Below are 13,906 nucleotides of genomic sequence, written 5' to 3' on the forward strand. Positions count from 1 at the left end.
CATCTTCAGATGGGTTTAGTGCAGATGAAATGAAAAAATTAAAATAAAGTAATAATTTACAAAATGAGTATAAAATAATTGCATGTATAATATTTGCAAATATAAAGGGAGAAGCAATGATCTATTTCCAAATTATGGATTTTTTAAATGTTTATTTATTTTGGGGAGAGAGTGAAAGCCAGAGAGGGTTAGAGAGAGAGACACAGACTCGGAAGCAGGCTGGAGCCTGATAGGTGTCTCAAACTCCCGAACCATGAGATCATGAACTGAGCTGAAGCCGTAGGCTTAACCTACTGAACCACCCAGGTGCTCCCCCCAAATTATGTTTTTTTTAAAGAAAATATAAAAACTTTGTATTCCTGACTACATACACTATGGATTTCAAGTTCCAGTGTCAGATGCATGGCAAGAGCCTTAAAAACAGCCTTTATCTCCTTTCTAATGGTTCTGATTTTCTGATTGAACATGAACTGACAGACAATAGTCTACTAAAAATGTTTCCAGAAAACAGAACCTTAATGGATATATTCTGTGAATTGATTCTTAGTTATCTGGAGTTGTTTTTCTAATCTGATTAGATTTAAAGGTGTTATTGACCCTGTTCCTAGTAATAACGGGGCATGCAGTGGCATAAATATATTTATGGAGATAATCATATAGTAATCAACTGGCAATGTATTTGTTTCCCCTGCCTACAATGTTGGGATCTGGTAATGTAGAGTTCTTAATTCCAAATCAGGGATACTTCTGCCACAGCGCACAAACAATGGTTTCATTCATTGGAGAAGTTGAGACTGCCACACAAACACTTTGGGTTTCCCACGTCAATGAATCAACTGACAAAGAAGGGGGGTATTGTGCGGGTGATTGATTTTGATAACTGAGGCAGACTTGGGGATGCTACAATGGAGAAGGAGAAGTGAGGAATATGTCCGAAATATAGGAAATCTTCTAGGCATGTTATTTAGTACTTCCATGTCTTATGATTGAAGTCAGTAGCAAACTAAAATGACCCAAGTGTGGTTTCAGGCTGCAAGGATTAAGTTTGGGTCATTCCAGCTGGCAAAAAATCACAACCTGCTGAAGTGCTTTCTAAGAGCAAAGACATATAGAATGGATAGGGAGAGAAGGTAATTATAAATATCAGCTATAACTAAGAGAAGAGGGGTAGAAACAAAAACTACAATAGTTATCGGCAGTTCTTTCTTATTTTCATACGAATAGATATGTTTGTGTATGTGTGTGCCATGGCTTTGTTAAATTAACATTCAAGTAAAGCCTCCAGGTGTTGGATGGTGAACCAAGGTTTAATAAAAAAGACCACAAGAGAAATTGAAATGGAGAGATTTGTTCCACATAGGTCCTAGAGGAAGTACACGGGACGCCTTGAGGGGCCATAAGGGGAGGTCAAGGCAGGGTGCAGGCAGAGCAAGAGAGCTTGAGTCAAATGCCTTTATTAAGGTTTATGGTTAGAGTGCTTTGGGATTCCCAGGCTAAGACCAGATTGGTCAATTGAAACAAACAAACAAACAAAAAATAGTGGCGTTTTGGCAATCTCCAAGGGCTCTTATCTAAGGGGCCATGGGAGGTGGAAGAGACTGTTTATCACAACAGCTGTTGGGAAAGTCATTTCAGGACTTATATTTGCTTGTGAGTCTGCAGGCTGCCACCTAGAATATGTGCTTGCGTGATGGACTAGAGTTAGTCTGAGGCCTCCACGAGTTGCTTGGCCAAACAAAATGGATACTGAGGCAGCAATACCATGATGTAGCTTAGCTAAATTCCCCACAGTATGTATATATATAAGAATCTCCCCCTTAACCTTACCTTATCAATAATGATAAAGTATGTTAATAGTAGTTAACTTTACATCTCAGTATTCACGTCGTAAGCAGGATAGTGAGACCCAGGTAGAAAAATAATGAACATCAACTAAAGGTAGAATATAGTTTTAGTATATTTTGTAGGGGAAACAGCAAGCTTGTTTTCAGTAGCACTTAAGACAGTTGTATCAGGGCCGGTGGAATGTGACTCCATTAGTGCTTTATTTGGAAGCTATATATGGTTTTACAAATCCTGTTTGGGTGCTGGGTTTAGGAGTTGTACCACCATGGCTTTATGATACAAACGCATGACTCTGCTAAATCGTGCTTCCTAAAATTTTCTCGCTCAGATATTCTGGTTAGGGTAGGCCATGAGATATGTCGTGTGTGATCTGGAAGGTGAACCCGAAGGAGCCTCCACATCCTTTCCTAGCAGAAGGCTGGTGAAGAAGTGCAGATGCTAGTTCAGCTCACACATGTTGGTACTTATTTGCTGGCTCATCTCATTGGCATGGGACAGCCGTTCACCAGAAGCTGTTGCACCTTCCCCAGCTGTGGAGTTAGATACATATTTAGGTTCCTGACGAAGTTTGCCAAGTTTCCTGCAGGAAACCAACATTGTCAAATTGGGAGGTGGTGAAAGACGAACAGTTTCCACTTATCGTCTGTGTGTTGCAATGGATCTTACCCTCCTTTACATCTACGTTCTCTTCTTGACTGCTTCAAATCAAAAGGCAAAGACAGAGTTTCTTTTCATTCATCTCCCACAGTAACATAGAAATTTCTATAGCAGAGCAGATGAAGTCTGCCTCCCTGATTGAACCTCAATTCATACACAGGTTTACCACCTAATAAATTTTATTATAAAACTTCTATATTTAAAAAAAATGATTTGCTGGGATATGAGCAGACATTGGAACATAGTAGAAAATTTAGATATGGACTCTTTCATACAGAAATTTAACATGGGTGAAAAGTGGCATCTCAAATTTGTGGCAAAATGATGAATTAAAAATATATGATGTAGAGCTAACCGGATAATTATTTGGGAAAAAAGATAAAATTTGATGTACATGTCACACTGTATACAAAACTAAATCTCAAATAGATCAGGAATCTCAATTCTGAAAAAGGAATTATGCAAATACTAAAAATTAAGAACATACAATCACAAAACAGGTGATTTCTATCATAATATTCCAGGACCAAGAAACACCTTCCTAACTCTGCACTAAAAAATCTAGACTCTATGAAAGACTGCACAAATAAATTCAACTACTTATTGTCTGTATGGATGTAATTATAATTTCTCATACATAAAAATGATTAATGTGATTATGACTAATACACACCATATTATAAATATGAAATACATTATTTTCTGTGAAATGTATATGGGCATATATCACGGCCAGAGAAAGAGTGGAAAAATCTGTTACTATTGCTATGATTGCCATTATTATTTGTGGTTAGTAATAACAACACTAATTTTAATAATTCTAATAAATTTTTTAATAAATTCAATAAATTTTAATAAAATTCACATTAGTAGTAGTACCAGTACAGTATTATATTACATTATTGCAGGTTTAAGACAATTTTAGTCTTCAGAGAACTAAGGACTGAGACCGTGAATGTGTGCATGAAAAAAAGTATGGCTTAAAAATGACTGTGAAATATATGAACACTTCTGGGTTGATATATGACTGCTATCTGATTAGCAGATGTGGCTGGCCTGTCACATAAAATTCAGAAGATTTGAAAGAAACTGTGATAACATTTTGAAAGACACATTGAGTAATTTTTATGAAAAGTAGTTAATTAAAGTCACTCCTAATGGAAAACCCAAAATTTTAAAAACATTATTAAAATTCTCTAGTAATAGCTCAAACCCTAATTAAAACACCTTTGTATTTAACTCTATTAACTGTTTAAAAGAAGCCAAGCATTATTTTCCTCTTCTAATTACAAAAGTTTCATATACCCGTAACAAAGCAAGTTAATATGATTTACTGCTCTTTTTTCTAATCTAATGATAGGCTTACAAATTTTAAATCATTGTATGTTCCTAAACAATCTTTAATGAAGATATGGGGTGTCTGGGTGGCTCAGTCGGTTAAGTGTCTGACTTCCACACAGGTCATAGCTTTCACTGTCCGTGGGTTCGAGCCCCGCGTCAGGCTCTGTGCTGACAGCTCAGAGCCTGGAGCCTGCTTCGGGTTCTGTGTCTCCCTCTCTCTCTGCTCTTCCTCTGCTCATGCTATGTCTCTCTCAAAAATGAAAAAAACTATTAAAAAAGAAAAAAAAACAAAACAATCTTTAATGAAGATATATTGTTGCTAATCTCACATGGAACTGTCTTCCATATCATAAAACTGCACTAAACATGAATACATGAGGCTCTGTGATTAAAGATGCTTGTACAGCTGCAGTTTGTTTTTCCTAAACAGACTGTTATCACCAGAAAAAAAAGAAACATCCTTTATTTAATAAAATAATTATAAATTAGGTAAAATTTAGTCATGAGGAGTAAAGAATCAACTTGAATCAAGATCAAAGTCTGGATAAACACATATTCTGCTGCATGGAAATAAAGAACAGAACTGCATTTGTGACCATTTTAATTTTGCTAAAATGTTTTGGATCTTTATGTTTCATATTTCTAAAAAAAGGAAAGCACATAATGTACTAGAGTATGCGCTATTATTAGTGTTTGCTCTTTGGTGATATAATTTCTACCAACTATCAAACATTTCTGTGGAGAGTAGTGTGTTAAACCATTATGAACATCAATATCTTATTTGAATTAAGGAATCAGTGTGACTCTCACTAGGTAGAATATGATGGGCAGTGTGGTAGAGGGTAACCTAAATTATTTTCTAGTCATAGGACATGGTTCTGGTGGCAACTAGAATGCCTTTATTACTTCTGAATATTTTGAAACATGACTGAGGTTGAATCTGTTCATTTGCAAAAGTGACATAACGTCATTCTATTACTTAAATATTATGGAGTATGATTAGATACAGATATATGTCAAAAACACGATATAGATCATAGAGTAACTGCCCAATATTTCCTATTACTAGTACAATGTTACTCCTAACAGCTGTTAATTATATATTTAAAATTCCAGATCCTAGGGGCGCCTGGGTGGCTCAGTCATTTAAGTGTCTGACTTTGGCTCAGGTCTGAATTCGAGCCCTGTATCAGGCTCTGTGCTGACAGCTCAGAGCCTGGAACCTGCTTCAGATTCTGTGTTTCACCCTCTCTTTGTCCCTCCCATGCTCATGTTCTCTCTCTCTCTCTCTCTCTCTGTCTCTCGATAATAAATAAATGTTAAAAAATTCTTAAAAAAAATAAAATTCCAGATCCTAGGTTGCACCTCCACTAAATATGTACTTATGACTCCAATTCTTATTAGAATAAGGTTGACGTCTTTCATGTCCCTTGTAACCAATTTTAAACACTTAGAAACTGTCTAAGTTAAAGTAACTGTTTCTTTGATGAATTTATTGAAAATGTATAATATTTATAACCTTTAAAAAATATCTGTGAGCCAAATCTTAAAAACATCTGCCTCTAGTGTATCTTAGGTTCACGTTGATTTGTTATCAGCGTAGAAATCAATCCAGATTGATTGTTCTTTCAGTTCTATTCCAGGAAGCCATATTTATTACCTGTTCACTTAATTTCCAAGTGCTTGTTTGAAATGATCTGGTTAGCCTGTGTGTGACTTCCACACAGGTCATAGCTTTCACTGTCCGTGGGTTCGAGCCCCGCGTCAGGCTCTGTGCTGACAGCTCAGAGCCTGGAGCCTGCTTCGGGTTCTGTGTCTCCCTCTCTCTCTGCTCTTCCTCTGCTCATGCTATGTCTCTCTCAAAAATGAAAAAAACTATTAAAAAAGAAAAAAAAACAAAACAATCTTTAATGAAGATATATTGTTGCTAATCTCACATGGAACTGTCTTCCATATCATAAAACTGCACTAAACATGAATACATGAGGCTCTGTGATTAAAGATGCTTGTACAGCTGCAGTTTGTTTTTCCTAAACAGACTGTTATCACCAGAAAAAAAAGAAACATCCTTTATTTAATAAAATAATTATAAATTAGGTAAAATTTAGTCATGAGGAGTAAAGAATCAACTTGAATCAAGATCAAAGTCTGGATAAACACATATTCTGCTGCATGGAAATAAAGAACAGAACTGCATTTGTGACCATTTTAATTTTGCTAAAATGTTTTGGATCTTTATGTTTCATATTTCTAAAAAAAGGAAAGCACATAATGTACTAGAGTATGCGCTATTATTAGTGTTTGCTCTTTGGTGATATAATTTCTACCAACTATCAAACATTTCTGTGGAGAGTAGTGTGTTAAACCATTATGAACATCAATATCTTATTTGAATTAAGGAATCAGTGTGACTCTCACTAGGTAGAATATGATGGGCAGTGTGGTAGAGGGTAACCTAAATTATTTTCTAGTCATAGGACATGGTTCTGGTGGCAACTAGAATGCCTTTATTACTTCTGAATATTTTGAAACATGACTGAGGTTGAATCTGTTCATTTGCAAAAGTGACATAACGTCATTCTATTACTTAAATATTATGGAGTATGATTAGATACAGATATATGTCAAAAACACGATATAGATCATAGAGTAACTGCCCAATATTTCCTATTACTAGTACAATGTTACTCCTAACAGCTGTTAATTATATATTTAAAATTCCAGATCCTAGGGGCGCCTGGGTGGCTCAGTCATTTAAGTGTCTGACTTTGGCTCAGGTCTGAATTCGAGCCCTGTATCAGGCTCTGTGCTGACAGCTCAGAGCCTGGAACCTGCTTCAGATTCTGTGTTTCACCCTCTCTTTGTCCCTCCCATGCTCATGTTCTCTCTCTCTCTCTCTCTCTCTGTCTCTCGATAATAAATAAATGTTAAAAAATTCTTAAAAAAAATAAAATTCCAGATCCTAGGTTGCACCTCCACTAAATATGTACTTATGACTCCAATTCTTATTAGAATAAGGTTGACGTCTTTCATGTCCCTTGTAACCAATTTTAAACACTTAGAAACTGTCTAAGTTAAAGTAACTGTTTCTTTGATGAATTTATTGAAAATGTATAATATTTATAACCTTTAAAAAATATCTGTGAGCCAAATCTTAAAAACATCTGCCTCTAGTGTATCTTAGGTTCACGTTGATTTGTTATCAGCGTAGAAATCAATCCAGATTGATTGTTCTTTCAGTTCTATTCCAGGAAGCCATATTTATTACCTGTTCACTTAATTTCCAAGTGCTTGTTTGAAATGATCTGGTTAGCCAGGGAGATAGTCCTCCTAGAGGTATTCTTTCCTGACCTTTTGAATACTACTTCAGGAAACATGGAAATATATCAGCATTCACTTTTACACTCACTTATTTTGCATCACTACCACCATATGAGCAATGCACTATGTTTCTCCATTTTTCATTGAAAATAAAAACAGAGAGAAGGTCAGAAAATTATCCTATATTGCCCACTAGTAGGTAGCGGAGTGGCCTTGCAAGCAGTCAGATTCAAGTGATTACAATGTATATTGCTATACCGTAATACTTTTTCAATCTATGGGCAGATAGAGTTGAGTTGAGAAAAATATTGTAAACATTATTTTTCTCAGTACACACACATGCACACACATGCACGCACACACACGTGTGTGCAAATATACACATCTTTAAACTAAATAGGAAGATACTGTAAACCATCCAGTTAGACAAGCTGTCGACTTGCCATACAATATGGAGCCCATATGACTTTCAATTTAGCATGGATACACCAGGATTCTGTTTGAATTCCATAATGAATAAGTTAATAAATAGGTTTTATTGCAGGAAGGAGACACTTACATGAACCAAAAGTCAGCAAGAAAGAGAAGGCATGGATGCCTGTAATCTGCCCACCACACTACAGAAAAGCACAGAAGTAGGCAGACTTTTAAGATAAACCCAGATTCCTGGCATGTCTGTGTTCACACCCTGTACAATCCCCTCCACTTCAGTTTGGGTGCAGCCTGTGATTATAATAAAATGTTACGCCAGTGATAAGGTTCTATGTTCTGTGAAAAACATGACAGGATTTTTAGATGCAATTAAGGTCCTCACTTAGTTGATTTTGAATTAATCAAAAGGCAGTCTGGGGTGGACCTGACTTAATTAGGTGAAAGCCTTTTTAAAGAGGCTCTGAAGAAGCAAACAGCATGCTCGTTTAAACTGCCTATGGAGAGGCCCATTCTTTAGGAGTTGAGTCACAAGGAAATGAATTGTGCAAACAACCTGAGACAGACTAGAAGTGGATTTTTCCATGAGTAAGCCTCCAAGTGAGAATGTAGCCCCGTGGACATCTTGCTAGGAGACTTGGAAGATCTTGAGCAGAAAACACAGCGAAGCAGTGTCTTAGTCTTTGGACAAATAAAACTATAACATCACGCATGGATGCTGTTTTAAGACATTAGGTCTCTGACTCTGTGCAGCAGAGAAAACCAATACTACGATGGTGCATTCAGGTGTTTGTTGGGCTAGTAGAGGTTTGAATTTCTGTACTGGGCCCCTTTCCTCTTTGTGTCTCCTTTCAACAGGATAAGCCTTGTCTGTGGGAAGGTCCAGGCTGCTTGGTTGTGGAGAATTGGTGTGCCAGCTATTTATGATACCAACCTGGCAAAGTGAGTTACCCTGTGCCTGGGGACCTTGTGTTATAATTCCACACATTTCCATTTTTTCATATTTAATGTGTCTCATGAGTGATAAGAGTGGTTCAATATAAAAAGTGGTATAGTTAGTGCATTTCTGAATATTTTCAAAGGGTCCTTAAAATATTCTTATTTTACTATCTCTTTTCCAGATGCACATCTCATTCCCCACACAATTTGATTTACTTTTTCTATCCCATATTAAGCAGAAGCTATATGAATGAAGATTTATACATAATTATCTAAAGTAAGAAACAGAAAGCTTTGCTGATTTATGCCTCCGGATGTTTTATGTCAGACGAAAACCATTATATAATGCCTTGCTAAATATAGCACACCCATGTGATTATCATCACTTCTCTTGGAAAATATTTCCTTCAGTGTTAAAAATATAAACAAACCAGAAAACTAAAACATCTGTGAGTCATGATTTCAATGTATAAACCTTAAAGTAGAAATAGTAAGCCACCTATTTCATTTATATAACATAAAAACAACTATAATTTAATTACATACAGTAAATATAATTTACACAAGTTATTTCAACTTACATTATTTTATCATATTTCATGTCTGTGTTTCAAATATTTTTTATTTTAGATTTATAGCTTTTCTTTTCTTCTAATGTTCTCCCCATATATCCTAGATAATTTTTATTGTTTTTTATCATGTCTAATGTGCCTGCAAAAGCATTTTCTTCTGTTGGTTTATTTTAGGAGACATAAAATCTGTATTATACTGTCTTCTAAGTTAAAGGTCTAAAGATTTTTAAGGAAACAGCAATTGTGCAATTATAATTTTAGGGAAATAGAGAAAATTATTACTAAATTGATGAAGATATTTAGTGAGATATTTAGTTAGATATTTAGTTATTTCCCAAAGTCATGTTAACGTGAGTTATTCATTACCAGTATTTGCAGAACTGGTAGTTTTTGAGGGCAGTCTTTCAGAATTGTTCTGAATCCAGGAGGAACATTTTTTCTGTTTTTCTCCCTGGTTCTCCCTACTAAAGTAGTGGGTCTCATTTTGCTTTGCTAACATGGAGCTACCAGCCTCTTAATTGCTTGCCACCAAATTGTCCACGATTCTGAGAGCATCGAGTATAACCCCCCGCTAAACACTGTGCCCTATAAAGTCAGGGCACTTGGGGAGAGCTTCAGATATCTCTGTGGTTGTGACCTGTCTTTCCTCTGGGAAAAAAATCTCTGAGTACCTACTCCAGAGTTGGGTGCTGGGACAAGGGTCCTCTCCTGTCAGAGTGATGCCCTTGCCCTGTGAGCAATGAGTTGGTCAGGAGCAGTAGTCTCTGTTCAAAGCTTGCCTCTCTAGGTGTGGAAACTCCATTCTACAAGTAAGCTGAAAGGAGGGTGACTGGGGTCTCTGTTTTCTTGGATTTCTATGTCTCCTGTACAGGTTTTATCCTATGAGTGAAGGCTGCATGGAGGGAATCTCCGAAACACAAAGTTGGGAGATTAAAAATACTATCTCCTGCCTCCCCTGGAAGACACTGCAGCCCTAGACTGAAATCTGTGGGAAAAGATCTTGGTTACCTACTTAGAATGTAGTTTCCATCTTGTTGGTGGGAGTGGGGTGGGGGCATGGCTCAAATGCCATAGTCTCAGTTATATGAGATTAAGTAGATTTTCTTCAATATATGCTTCTTCATTTGTTGTATGCCCTTTGGCCAATTATCAGAGACTTTAAATGATTCCTTTGCCTATTTATTTATTTATGTATTTTTCCAATTTTCACCTGTTACAGTTATTTCACTAGGGCCAGGGTCCACAGAGCTCTCCTAAGGCATAATTCCAGAAGTGATCTATCCCAAAGATATTTTGAAAACATATTTTAAGTAAGCTTCAGAACTGAGGTAAAATAAAGGAGACAGGAGACATACTGTTGCCAGAGGAAAGAGCCTAAGAAAAGTTTCAAATGAGATTGAAAATACAGGACACATTTAAGGAATAACAAATTGTCCACCTTTGTAGAAATGTTAGAAATGTAGAAGAGTATTGAAAGAAGAGAAGGGGAAGACTGTTGGGATCACAGTTTCTGATGATGAATGTAGAAGGAGGTATATCTAATTTTGTAGACAATGTAGTGGGATCAATCACTTCAGTATAGTAGGTTAATATTTTTCTGGGCAAGATATTGATAGCTCCCTTAAAAAATAGAAGAATGGATAAGCACTTTATTATAATTAAATATTAAAATATATACACATATATATTAATATATGCTTCTGAATTCTATGAATACACAATTGCTACAAGAAATCACCTTCTTAAAATTAGGTTGAGAATTTCAGTGTTATTTAAACCTTGACAAGAAGAAGGTTATAAAATTAAATCTCAAAGACAGCTCATTTTCATGATGTGGATTACATTTACTAATGAACAATATTCTTTAAAATTGTTTTTTCTCATTCACAGGTCTCATTCAACACATGGGTGTAGTGCATGGTGGTGGAGTCACTGGAGAGAAGCACCACTTGGGGTACTCAATCTAGGAGTAGAAAAGCCCACTTCTTGGGATGCCTGGGTGGTTCAATCGGTGAAGCATCAGACTCCAAATTTCATTTTTTTAATATGAAATTTATTGTCAAATTGGTTTCCATACAACACCCAGTGCTCATCCCAACAGGTGCCCTCCTCAATACCTACCACCCACCCTCCCCTCCATCCCACCCCCCATCAACCCTCAGTTTATTCTCAGTTTTTTAAGAGTCTTTTATGGTTTGACTCCCTCCCTTTCTAACTTTTTTTTCCCCCTTCCCCTCCTCCATGGTCTTCTGGTAAGTTTCTCAGGATCCACATAAGGGCGAAAACATATGGTATCTGTCTTTCTATGTATGACTTATTTCACTTAACATAACACTCTCCAGTTCCAACCATGTTGCTACAAAAGGCCATGTTTCATTCTTTCTCATTGCCAAGTAGTATTCCATTGTATATATAAACCACAACTTCTTTATCCATTTGTCAACTGATGGACATTTAGACTCTTTCCATAATTTGGCTATTGTTGAAAGTGCTTCTATAAACATTGGGGTACAAGTGCCCCTATGCATCAGTACTCCTGTATCCCTTGGGTAAATTCCTAGCAGTGTTATTGCTGGGTCATAGGGTAGATCTATTTTTAATTTTTTGAGGAACCTCCACACTGTTTTCCAGAGCGGCCACACCAGTTTGCATTTCCACCAACAGTGCAAGAGGGTTCCCGTTTCTCCACATTCTCTCCAGCATCTATAGTCTCTTGATTTGTTCATTTTAGCTTCTCCAACTAGCGTGAGGTGATATCTCAATGCGGTTTTGATTTGTATTTCCCTGATGAGGAGTGATGTTGAGCATGTTTTCATGTGCCTGTTGGCCATCTGGATGTCTTCTTTAGAGAAGTGTCTCTTCATGTCTTCTGCACATTTCTTCACTTGATTATTTGTTTTTTGGGTGTGGAATTTGGTGAGTTCTTTATAGATTTTGAATGCAGACTCCTAATTTCAGATCAGGTCATGATCTCACGGTTTGTGAGATCAAGCCAAGTCCCGTGTTGGGCTCTGTGCTGATAGCATGGATACTGCTTGGGGTTCTCTCTCCCTCCCTCTTTCTCTGCTCCTCCCCTGCTTTGACACTATTTCCTTCACTCAAAATAAATAAATAAATAAGCAAACAAACATAAAAATCTATTCAACTCAGTGTTTTCCATTCTCATTAGAGAAGCCTGTAATGAATAAAAATCCAAATAGGACTATAAGAGTGGACGTCTTCCCTATGCCATAGCCTCTGAGTCTGCGGTATTAAATGAGGAGCTTCAGAGGATACATGTCCAGTATTCAGAAAATAAAGGAATAAAACATTCTCATGAATGACTTTTTTCCAGAGAAAAAAATATTATTAACCATTGATATACCTAAATATATGCAACACACAGTTAAATTTTAACACTATGGTTGAGAGTGATGCACCTGTTCTCAGAAATAATTATTTAATATTTTCCCACCCTTTTGACATGACCTTCTTGTGTGAGTAGTGATGACATTTCCCCTGACAAAGATTTAATGACTTCATATGGGAACATAAGAAAAAAAGGACAAATAAAATGCCAGACTGTTTGCTGTGCTGTCACTGTTTTCTTTCCTTAATGTGGTTGCTGACAGCCAAAATTGAAAACAATCTGAGTTTCCTTGGCACCTCATGCTCACTAGATACTGCATGTCAGAGGCAGAGATCTTGTGACAGGTGAGGAGATCATGTCAAGGAAAATAGAAGCGTACAAAAAACATTGGAGGCCAAAACCACTTGTTCATTGCCAGGAAAACTGAGAAAACATGCCCAGGATTATTCCTTTCCCCTCCGAGATGCAACATGCTCTAAGAATCTCTCCAAACAGCTGCTACATCACGTAGGAGGAAAGAACTTTCAAAGCATGAGAGGATTTGTATTTCTAATATAAGGAAGTGCTGAGGAGTTACTTCAATGTAAATTGACTGAAAAAAAAAAAATAGCCATAGGGAGATCGTTGCAACAAGAGTGATTCTAGATATGTGTTAGCCAGAAGGACACCTTGATAGAACAAGAATGAATCTAGATGTATGAAGATGTGTGACTAGGTGTATGATCTTTCATTGTTGTTTACTTGGACTGCACATTATAATGCATAATTTAAATAATGCTTATTTAAAAAACAATTACAGTGCTCACTTTGGTAGCACATATACTAAAATTGGAATGATATACACAAGATTAGCAGGATCCCTTGTGAGGATGACACCCAAATTTGTGAAGCGTTCCATATTTTTAGAGCATAATGCTAAGCAGTTAGTCAGTCAGAGAAGGACAAATGCCATATGATTTCACTCAGATGTAGAATTTAGGAAGCACAACAAATGAGCAAAGGGCAGGGGCATGGGGAAAGAGAAAGAGACAGACAAACCGAGAAACAGACTTTTAACTATTGAGAACAAACCGATGACTACCCGAGGGGATGGGGGGAAGGGTGAAATAAGTGATGAGGATTAAAGAGCACACTTATCATGATGAGCTCTGAGTAATACATAGAATTGTTGAGTCACTGTATTGTATATCTGAAAATAATATAACACTGTATGTTAACTATACTGAAATTTGAATAAAAAGAAGGTTAGTGGAATCTGATTATTTGCCTGCAAACTGGGGAGATGGAAAGTCTCGGTAGGGACACAGGAAAACTTGTCCACTAACATATTTTGTGAGGCCTAAACTGATAGGAGGTCGATTCAGATATAAACATACCTTCAAACAAAGTGATAAAACGAAGATAGAAAAGGGCAGAATTTGAAGAATGTAACATAAGTTACAATGAAAAGAAT

At 36.6% G+C, this 13,906-nt stretch overlaps 1 non-coding gene across 1 annotated transcript; it reads left to right on the forward strand.

Annotated features, from left to right (window-relative positions):
- The first annotated feature begins 13,251 nt into the window (after positions 1 to 13,251).
- On the forward strand, positions 13,252 to 13,357 carry LOC128776647 (U6 spliceosomal RNA). The gene has a single exon (XR_008421819.1). It is a non-coding gene; the product is annotated as a U6 spliceosomal RNA (small nuclear RNA).
- The last annotated feature ends 549 nt before the right edge of the window (positions 13,358 to 13,906 follow it).

The sequence above is a fragment of the Panthera pardus genome, unplaced genomic scaffold (assembly GCF_024362965.1).
Source record: "Panthera pardus isolate Hobbes unplaced genomic scaffold, ASM2436296v1 HiC_scaffold_1, whole genome shotgun sequence".
NCBI classification, from domain to species: domain Eukaryota; kingdom Metazoa; phylum Chordata; class Mammalia; order Carnivora; family Felidae; genus Panthera; species Panthera pardus.